Source organism: Malaclemys terrapin, chromosome 1, assembly GCF_027887155.1.
Source record: "Malaclemys terrapin pileata isolate rMalTer1 chromosome 1, rMalTer1.hap1, whole genome shotgun sequence".
Taxonomy (NCBI): Eukaryota; Metazoa; Chordata; order Testudines; family Emydidae; genus Malaclemys; species Malaclemys terrapin.
Window position 1 is genome coordinate 169,121,424 of NC_071505.1, and position 11,290 is coordinate 169,132,713.

Below are 11,290 nucleotides of genomic sequence, written 5' to 3' on the forward strand. Positions count from 1 at the left end.
ACAGTGTTCTGGGATGTGGTCACTTTTTTTGTGACAATACGACCTTTGTTGACTCTCATTTAGTTTGTGATCCACTATGACCCCCAGAATCTTTTCTACAATACTCCTTCTTAGGCAGTCATTTCCCATTTTGGATTTGTCAGTTGATTGTTCCTTCCTAAGTGTAGTCCTTTGTATTTCTTATTGAATTTCATCCTATTTATTTCACACCATTTCTCCAGTTTGTCCAGATTATTTTTTAATTCTAATCCTGTCCTCCAAAGCACTTGTAACTCCTCCTAGCTTGGTTTCATCTACAAACTTTGTGTACTCTCTAGGCCATTATCCAACTCATTTATGAAGATATTGACTAGAACCAGAACAGATCCCTGTGGAATCCCACTTGATGTGCCCATCCATCTTGACCATTCCATCCATCCCCCTTCACTTGTTTTGTAGCTCCATTGCACCAGAAAGCTACAGGCTGATTGGTGTTTGTGTGTGGCGGGGGTGGAGGGGGTTTCCATTAGTGACTCCATGAGTCTAGACACATGTTGTTGACGCTTAGGTGAGTGCCTGATTCTGCAGCCCTGTCAATGTGAGCTGCTCCTGTGGCCACCTGATTTAGAAGCCTATGTGGGGGGAAGGAGGACATGATGAGCTTCCCCCTGCATTACCCATACTCACCAGGGCACATTGGTGAAGGGCAGACCTGAGCTTGTGGAACTTTCTGTACTCCCAACGTTCTTTTTCCTCTGGGCTAGTAAAGGGGCCCCCCACACTGGTGAGCAATGGTCTGAATGAAGCAATGCTATATCCTGAGGATTAATCTTTCCCTGGAGCTCACATCAATCTGCTGGATGATCTCAAAACCCTCATTATCACAGCCAGCTACCAGAAGTTATGCTAACACTTTACAGACAGGGAGAGAAGACAATCACAAGCCACTGGTGTGAATTGCCCACAAAGCACCAAGCCTTGCAACATCGCAGCTGCTGAAACTGTTCCTAAAATTGCAAGCCTATCACTGTAGAGAAAGCTATGCGCAGTGCTGGAAGAAGCAGATGTGGCTAACAGCTCTTCAAATGTGTTGATGACTATAAATACCTTAAATGATGTGATTGATCTCTCTGACACTGGACATTGTGCATTTCTGGGTCAGTTTTACAGGGGCGGTGAGGTTTTCCAGCAAAGATTTTGTATTTCAATTGTTCTTGCACAGGTGCTGACTTTTTTGTTTTTTGTCAGTGGGTGCTTTTGAAAAGATGTGCATGTTTGGGGGCGGGGAGGCTATTTTCAGCATATTTTTGTACTTCTTTCATATTCTATTTATTGAATATGTCTACAATGTTATTTTAGCGGGTGGAGGGGCTCAGGAGAGGGGGTAGAGAGGAACTGGTGGGGGGCTCAGGGGAGGGGGCTGAGTGGGAGCAGAGCCAAGGGGTAGATCTGGGGGTGGGGCACAGTTTGGGTGCCAGTGCGCCCCCCCCCACTTATAGGGAGCTTCTGGTGCTCCCACCCAGCTTCCTCAAATGCAAGAGCCACGTGCCACCTATGACTGTGACTCATGGGTAATAGGCACCCCCTATTTTTTTTTCAGTGGGTGCTTGAGCCCAGGAGCACCCATGGTGTCCGCGTCTATGTGTTCTTGTTTGTTACATCCATTGTAAAAGCCAAGAATGAAAAGCCAGCAGAATAAACTCAGCTCCCTCCTCATCCCTTGGTAACAATGTATCAGCACCATTTATTCCACAAGATCCCAAAGTGCTTTACAAACTGTACAGTGTACCATAGGCGTGCGCAGCACATTTCATTAGGGTGTGCACCCAGGGAGCCCTGCCCTAGCCCTGCCCCCACCCCATCCACTCCCTCCTACTTCCTGCCCCCTGACTGTCCCCTCAGAACCCCCAACCCCCCCTGCTCCTTGTCCCCTGACTACCCCCTCCTGGGACCCCTGCCCCAAACTGCCCCCCAGGATCTCACCCCCTATCTAAGCCTCCTTGTCCTCTGACTGCCCCGACCCTTATCCACACCCCCGCCCCCAGACAGGCCCCTGGGACTCCCACGCCTATCCAACCACTCCCCGCCCCCTGACAAGACCCCCAGAACTCCCGACCCATACAACCCCCCCTGCTCCCTGCCTGCCCCAACCCTCTTCACACCCCTGCCTCCTGACAGGCCCCCCCCTGAACTCCCGACTCATCCAACCCCCCCAGCTCCTTGTCCCCTGACCACCCCCTCCAGAGACCCCCCCCCCCACCATAACTGCCCCCCCGGACCCTCCTTGCTCCCAGTCCCCTGACTGCCCTGACCCCTATCCAGCCCCTGCCCCTGACAGACCATGGGACTCCCATGCTCCATCCAATCCCCCTTGATCCCTGACTGCCCCCTCCAGAGACCCCCAAACCCCTAACCACCCCCCCGGGATCCCACCCCCTATTCAACCCACCCTGTTCTCTGTCCCCATCCCTTATTCAACCCCCACCCCCCGGCCTTGGACCCCTTACCATGAGGCTCCTAGCAGCATGTTTTGCTCCGCGCAGAGTCAGACACACTGCCCCACACATGGGTAGCAGGTTTGTAGAAATTTTGGTGGTGCACAGAATCCACCCCCCCAACTCTGCCCCCCACCTGCCTAAGGCTCTGGGAGGGAGTTTGGGTGGGGGGAGGAGGTCTGGGGTGCAGATCCTGGGCTGGGGATTAGGGTGCAGGAGAGGTGCAGAGTGCAGGCTCTGGGATGGAGTTTGGGTGGTGGAGGGGGTGTGTGGGAAGGGGGAGGGGGTGCACGCTCTGGGAGGGAGTTTGGGGATAGGGGGTGCAGGGGTGAGGGTTGTGGGGCTGAGGATGAGGGGTTAATGATGCAGGAGGGAGCTCAGGGCTGGGGCAGAGGATTAGGGTGCGGAGGATGAGGGCTTTGGCTGGGGCTGGGGATGAGGGGTTTAGGGAGTGAGAGGGGGCTCAGGGCTCGGGCAGAGGATTAGGGTGTGGGTGGATGAGGGCTCTGGTTGGGGCTGGGGATGAGGGGTTCATGATGCAGGAGAGGGCTCAGGGCTAGGGCAGAGGATTAGGGTGTGTGGGGATGAGGGCTGGGCTGAGGGGTTTCGGGCATTGGAGAGGCTCAGGGCTAAGGCAGAAGAGCAGGGTAAGGGCAGCCTGCCCTGCCATAGCGGTGGGGGCACTAGGATCCTGGGGCAGCAGACAGCAGTTGCTGCCAGGAGCTGCTCTGCATAGGAATGTGCTACACTGGCAGCACAGGCAGGCACGGGAGAGGCACGTGCCGCTTTCTTCCAGGCAGGGACGCGGTGGGGCAGGGGAGGGAGACCTGCGGTGCTGGGTGGCAGGTGGGGGCTGGGGCCCGCTTCAGGCAGGGCCGGGGGAGAGACCCAGCTCCAAATATTGGTGGAGCAGACAGCAGAGCCCCCAGCCCTGAATATTCCTGGAGCATGGCTCCAGGGAAGGTGGGGGAGGGGCCGGCAGCTTGCTGCGCCGGGAGAGTGGAGTCATTTGCCCACCCCTGAATTAAGGTGTGCCTGGGCACACCCGGCACACCCCGTGCGAATGCCTATGCAGTGTACATACAGCATCACTGGATTGCAGCCAGCTATGGAGTGGGAGGGCAGTAGCCAGAGGCTCTCAGGTGGAAAGGAAAATTTTTGTCTAGGGACACTAGGGCATACTCCAAGTCTTATGAAAAATGCCCTGGGAGCCTCATGTTCACCCACAGAAGATATGACCTCAGTGCTCTCTTTTCTGGTTGCTATGGACTATCACTATAGCAGACAATGTTCTTCTGAAGTGTTTGGGTCTGACATATGAGCAGAAGTATGGAAGTGCCTGGGACAAGCGGGCATGAACATGTTGACACAACTGTTTACAGGCAAGTCTCATCTTATGCGCATTTAACATGCACGAATTCAGCTTTGCGCGGTCGGCAAAAACAAAACAAAAAACAAAAAAAAGAGAAAAATTACAATTTAAATACTGTACCTTTAGTGCGGGTGATTCTGCCCGCCATTACACTCAATGTAATTTTGACTATACACGATTTTCACTTTACGCGCTGACAGCAGAACGTAACCCCAGCGTAAGATGAGACTCACCTGTAATTTCATCCTGAGGACTGAGAAGATGCCTGGAGAAGGAGCACATTAGTACCAATATTTAAGAGAAAAAGAGATTGTGGTGGGTTGCACTTACCTCTTGAGTACCCCCTTGCCATCCGGTAGGTGGCTGCCATTCTCTTTGGCTACCAGCACACACTGCTGGCTGTCAGCCTGCCTCTGTGGGTCTTCTGTGACTTGGCTCTCCAGCTGGGTCACACAGTCCTAACCCACTTCTGGGGTATAAGGAACTCAAATAGAATCAGTTTATTTCCCTTCAGGGCCAATTACAAACAAAATAGTTTCTTATCCATTCTGGATTAAATTCCTTCACTGGGATTGAATCCGCAGGGTTCCTTCTTAGACCCTGCCACTGACTGTGGCCAGTAATCTGCCCTGCCCTGGCCTGGCTCCTCTGGCTGCAGCCTTAGGAACATCCCTCCTCATTCCTCTGGCTCCTAACATAAGAGCAGCCAACTGGGTCAGACCAAAGGTCCATCTAGCCCAGTATCCTGTCTTCTGACAGTGGCCAATGCCAGGTGCCCCAGAGGGAATGAACAGAACAGGAAATCCATCCCCTGTCACCCATTCCCAGCTTCTGGCAAACAGAGGCTAGGGACACCATCCCTGCCCATCCTGGCTAATAGCCATTGATGGACCTATCCTCCATGAACTTATCTAGTTCTTTTTTGAACCCTGTTACTGACCTACAGACAAGCAAGCCTTTAGGTCTGCTGGGTCTCGATTGGCTGTTGCTGGTCCCTAGCTCTTCTGGCTGCTGGAGGACCAGATCTCACTGCTTCCCAAAATGCTGCTCTTTTATTCACCACAGACTGTTTCACGGGGTGGGGTGCAGCAGAGCAGTGGGACTTCCAGTAGGGGGCCTCAAAGTCCTGGTGCACTCCATCACAGAGCCATACAAGTCTGTGGTGGCTATTGTGGCATTAAACTCACGAGCCACACAAGAAGATCTGGGAGAAAGTTATTTGTAAAAGACTACAAAGAGAAGTGAAGTTCAGTGACAATCAGTTTGGATTCATGCCAGGTAAGTCAACAATGGATGCTATCTTTGCACTAAGATTGCTTGTGGAAAAATATAGAGAAAGGAAGAAAATCCTGCCGATAGTATTCATTGATCTTGAGAACGCTTATGTGACTGTGTTCTGAGAGAAGTATCTGGTGCTGTATGAGAATGAAAGATACCTGAAGACTATATCAGACTTGTCCAGGACATGTCTGAGGGTACAGTTACCATAGTTAGAAGGCCAGGGGAGAAACTGAAGAGTTTCTAGTAAGACTTGGAGTACATCAGGGCTTGGCACTAAGTCCCTTCCTGTTCATGTTGGTGATCAATGCATTCACAGAAAACATGCAGAGAGTGACATCCGGTACATGCTTTCTGAAGATGAAAATGGGGAGGAAAAGACAAGTGCTACAGCTCAAACACTAGCAATGGTTCTAGTTAAGGTTACCCAAACTCTTCCATTATAACTCCCTGTTTTCGGGTCACTCATAACTTTTCAAAATTCTCAGCTGTTTGGCTGAATTTTTCCCCAGGCTGGTTGGTAACTGTCTGCCTGCCTGAAGGTGAAATTTTCTGGAAAGTTTGCTTAAAAATGGCACAGTCACTTATGAGTCTGAGAAGTGTGTGTGTGTGCATGGTGGGGAATAAATTTTTTACTAGTGAGGGCCCAGGAGGATACATTCTAGGAGGAGGGCATCCTTCAGTTTTGCTCAGTCTCTATCGGAGCCCCACAGATGGAGGCTGCTTGGGGGATGTGGTGAATCAGCACATTCCTTGGCCAGCACCTCACATTCCTGGGAAAGTGTTGGCTGCTGCGGGTGTCTGGCAACAAGAGAGCTCTGGGTACAATTGCAGCTGCAAGTCTCCTCTTTCACAATGGTGATAGCCAGCATTACACAGGGCTGAATCAAGCCCTGTAATAGCACACTGTAATGGGCTACTTTGAGAAGGTTTGAGAGAGACTGGGGAGAGGGGAGAGGAGGGGAAGGGGATTGATACAAAGTGTTCTTGTGGTGGGTGGCATGCGGCCTGACACCAGATCTAGGGTAGATCCAGGTACTGCTGTGTGAGGATTCTGAGTGCATAGAAAATGTGTGGGATGTTTAGGCAATGTGGCCTTATCTCATTCTTCTGGATAACTCTGCTGTTCTGTACTATATGACATGTTAAATGCACAGCATAACAACATGGGGAGTTAACATTGCTCTGGCCACCTTACTTTTTTTGTCTAGTTTTAAGAGGTTATAAAGATTATATGGAGGTGCTCTATTAATAGATGACTATAATGGTCCCCTCTGCCCTTACAATGTCTGCCTCTGTGAAAGAGAAGCTGCTTTGTTTTAGAAGATGAGAACATGCTTTATGAGATGAGTGGTGTTTTGAAAAATGCAATGGTGAGTGAGGCCATGATTACATGTAGACAGCTGTTACCCTGTCCTCATGATCTGCACTGTGGCATATCTAAGGATATATCATAGGACTGTCGGACACTTTGGATCAGTGGTTCTCAAACTTTTGCTGAGGCTCTCGGCGGACCACTTAATGATCTTTCCAAATGTTGTTTGTACCGTTAGCTAACTATTGTAAAGCGCTTTGGATAAAAGAGCTATATAAAAAAAACCTTCATAATAATGAAGGTTTTTTTGTTCTACAAACAAAAGCACACAACTCATATTTTAATATCAGTAGTCTTACATTTCTAATGCGATGGATGTGCACTTTCTCCCCCGCCATAGCAGCCATAGAGCTGAGGCTGGGAAGGGGGGCCGTCTTTCTCCGGCAGCTGCAGCCCTGGAGCTGGGGAAAGTAGTCTCTTTCCCTGGCCACCACAGCTCTGCATGTCCCAAATTTCCCCCACCCCCTCTTCTCACCCCACTGCCCCCTCCCACTTACCCCCCATTCCCACCATGGCTACCACCTCACATGTGCGTCTTCTTCAGGGTCCAGGCGCCTGCGCAGTTCCACTAATTAGGTGGGTGGCCCTTCATTTTCTCGTGTGCGGCCGCCCAGGCGCTCACCTTAGAGGGATCTATCTGTGGACTACCTGAATGGAGCTCACGGAGCACTGGTGGTCCACAGACCACAGTTTAAGAACCTCTGCTTTGGATGTTATAAATTCTAATAGCATTGGTGCCGGTGTCTGCTTTTATTTAAGTTTTTATTCCACTGCTTTGCATAGCATAGACATTTGCAGCTTGTCTGTTAATTATGTACAATAGCTTATCTAAGTGGTTGTTTTTGTTAGATTTTAACTGTGAGCCCACATCCTCCTTGGGGGAGTCTTCACGCTGAAGTCTGATTTTAGCTGAGCTGAGTTGTAGCTGAGGGACAGTTTCTCTGAGGCACTGTTGCAAGACGTTATGCTTCTGTGAGAGGTCAGTAATCTTAATTACTTCTCCTTTAAAGTCACGGAGATGGCGATAGAAAATGCCATCTAAATAGCTGTGTTGGACACAAGCGCAAGGGGATTGTGATGCTCATCTATGACCAGAACTAGGCAGTCCAGGACTGAGATTGTTTCAGGCAAATCAGAATAATCATAGAATCATAGCACCATTGGGTTATAAGGGACCACAAAGGTCGTCTAGTCTACCCGCTGCCAAAATGCAGGATTTGTTGGCTAAACCATCCAAGACATTCATGGACATCATAGTGAAAAAGAATGAGCAATGAGGATTTAGGAACCGAGTGAGAACAGAAATTGATTCTAGCCTAGTAGTAATAATGACTTTGAATAGAACTTTATTTAGAGTTTGGTTAAAAAAGAGCGCCTAGAATATTATTCAGAGGTTCTTTGGGTTTTCTGTTGGGACAATTGGATCTGGTGTGGGTTTTGTTTTTTAAAGGAATTCAGAATATTTCATGGTTCAGGCTGATAGTGATTGAAAGCTTGTTCCTCTGCATTGGCTGTTTGACCTATGGCAGGGGTGGGCAAACAATGGCCCGAGGGCTGCATCCGGCCTGTCAGACATTTTAATCCAGCCCTCGAGCTCCTGTGGGGGTTAGGATCTTTCCCCACTCCGGTGCTCCAGCTCGGGAGCGGGTCGGGGGCTTGCCTTGCTCTGCTCCGCTTGGCTCCCGGAAGCAGGAGTAGCCAGGGGGCTCCGCATGCTGCCCCTGCCCCAAGCACTGGCTCTGCAGCTCCCATTGGCCGGCAACTGCAGCCAATGGGAGCTGCGGGGGCAGTGCCTGCTGACCGGGCAGCACGCAGAGTGGCGTGGCCCCGCCTCTGGAGGGGGGACGGGCCGCTGTTTCCAGGAGCCACTTCAGGTAAGCGCCACACGGATCCTGCACTCCTGAGCCCCCCGCCCGCCGCACTCCAACCCCCTGCCTCAGCCCTCATTGCCCTCCAAAACCCTTTGATCCCAACCTGGAGCACCCTTCTGCACCCCAAACTCCTCATTCCCAGCTCCACCCCAGAGTCTGCACCCCCAGCCAGAGCCGCACCCCCCTGTGCGCCCCAATCCCCTGCCGCAGCTGGCCCTTCATACAATTTCCATACCGAGATGTGACCCTCAGGCCAAAAAGTTTGCTCACCCCTGGCCTATGGAGATGAATTGGGTATCTCAGTTCAGTTTCTAGTGGACAGGTATCTACATAATAAATCCCCATCACAGCTAGTACCCTTATAGGGTTTTAGCGAGGGGAGGGAGCAGTCAAAGATTGCACAGACACATCCCCAGAGGTGGTTATTTCAAAAGGCTGAAGCATATTGGTGGTGCTGCCTATGCTGCTCCTTTTCTGTGACCAGCCGACTCTACTCCAGGGCTGACAATCAGATACCTTTCACCAGCACTAAAATTCATTAAAAATGGAGCAAAATATTAGCAGTGGCATTCTCCTACTGCAGTATCAATACAAATGGAAGGAACAGAGCATGTATTATAAAGGCTGTATCCAGCTGCTATCTAATATCAAGTCTAAGTGACAGTTACAGTTTATTTTAATGTTGCGGTAGCAACACATTAGTTAGAGCAGAGTAAACAATACAAACCCAAATCTGAAAATAATCCTTTGTGTTTTGGTTTGTTTTTTAAATGGGTTCATTTCAGTTATGTTTGGTCCCCTTTTGTGTTTTGCTTTTTCATAATAGGCTAAACTATTCAGGGAAAGTAAATCTTAAAAGTCACAAACAATGTTTTTCATTTAATGCACGGACGTCCATAAAAGGGGCAGAAACAATATTATTTGATTCCAGCTAAGCAACACAGGTTTCAAAAAAAGAACTGGATAAATTCATGGAGGATGGGTCCATCAATGGCTATTAGCCTGGATGGGCAGGAATGGTGTCCCTAGCCTCTGTTTGCCAGAAGCTGGGAATGAGCGATAGGGGATGGATCACTTGTTCTGTCCATTCCCTCTGGGGCACCTGGCATTGGCCACTGTCGGCAGACAGGATACTTGGCTGGATGGACCTTTGGTCTGACCCAGTATGGCCGTTCTTATGTTCATTTTCAATCATTCACAACCATCCTGTAGAACTAAAATATATATGAATTGAATAAATTCAGGAAAAATCATCTGCTCATGATATTTCACAAGCCAATAATAAGGCTACTTTTAAAACAATTAATTAAATAATTTTGCAAATTATTAGCTGCATTGTAGCAAATGGTTAGTGAATTGATAAGGCTGAGTTGGTGCTTTCATTCAAACCCTGGTTTTCAGGTGTTTGAAATTGTGTTAAAAAAATTGCCTGATGCATGAAAAGTTTCAGCACAGGTTCTCAATCCAGATATGTGTGTGTGTGTGTGTGTGTGTTGCAGGAGAAAATTGTGAAGAAAATCCCTTTAGCTGTTGTCTGAGCATGAATATTATTTTATATTATAAAATATATATTAAACATTTTTTGTTAAGGGAATTGGTGATATTTCTTACACTCAGATATCAGAAATGTAGCTTTATTTTGTTTGTTTTTTTCTGTGCACCAAACATTAGAGCTGGTCAGAAAAATGGAATTTTAAATGTTAAATGATGCTGCCATTTCAAATGACATACTCATTCGTGTAACGCTAAGGAGGGTGGCCTCCATGGCATAGCCCTTCCTTGACTTCAACATACTAGCACATGTGCCAGATCCTAAATCATTATAGCCCCATTCAAATCTGCCCGTTTACATCATCTGAGGCTTTGACCCACTGTATGTGCACTGTTATACTAATTGTTTAGTGCAAAGAGGCTGGATCCTAAGCTGTTCTCTTTTCCTCCATACCACGAACTGAAGAGTGCGCTTACATTTAAATGCCAGGGTGATCGTTCTCAGTCCACACACATTGCCCAGAAGAAAAGCTCTGTTGTAACATTTTTGTGTTGCATCAATATCACTGTTTTTGTTTCAAACTATAAAAGTGAAAGTAATTCATACATTCACATACTAATACATATACTTGCAAATGTATTAATATTATGAATAAACATTTCTATGCATCATAACTGCATGGTTCCCTACACAGATGATAAAAAACATGGTCTCTGCAGCAAAGAATTTGCCTTGATCTTGCAAATAACGATGCCCATTTGTATAGTTATGCTCAGTGTCCCACTGACATCGTATGTACAGATGCAACTGTTTGCATGATCAAGTGCTAAATTAGACCACTGTAGGCCATGAAGTTAAACAAAGGATGGGGAATGGGATGAGGGTTAAAACAAAAAATGAGTCGTGAGTGAATCATAAAAGTTTGATCATTTTAAAATAAAGACTTCCCCTCCTTCTAAAAGAAGCACTTGCAGCTTTTAAGATTCTCTCGCCTAAGTGGCCGAAGCAGCAAACCTGTGTGATTCTGGAATTAAGGTAAACAAAATGCTCAGTAATGCTGTGCTTAAATATCTATCATCGTATTGCAAAACAAAAGATCTTTTCAGAGCAAACACAAATCCACTTGTTGTTAGTTATTAGTTTATTGCAGTAGTACCTGGAAGCCACAGTAGGACAGGGTCCATATTGAGCAATGCTTCACAAAAACACACTAAACCACAGTACCTGTTCTGATGCGCTAATGGGCTAAGGCCTTGATCCTGCAATGACTCTGTGTGGGCACAGCAGTGCAACCATCGGGAGCCCCATCAATTTTTAACAAGCTATAGTGGTGTGTTCTCACATAACCAGTTGCAGGATTGAGATCTAAACGGAAGTGATGCTGTCAATAGGATGCGCTATATGTCTGAAAACTGGGACCCAAAGCAT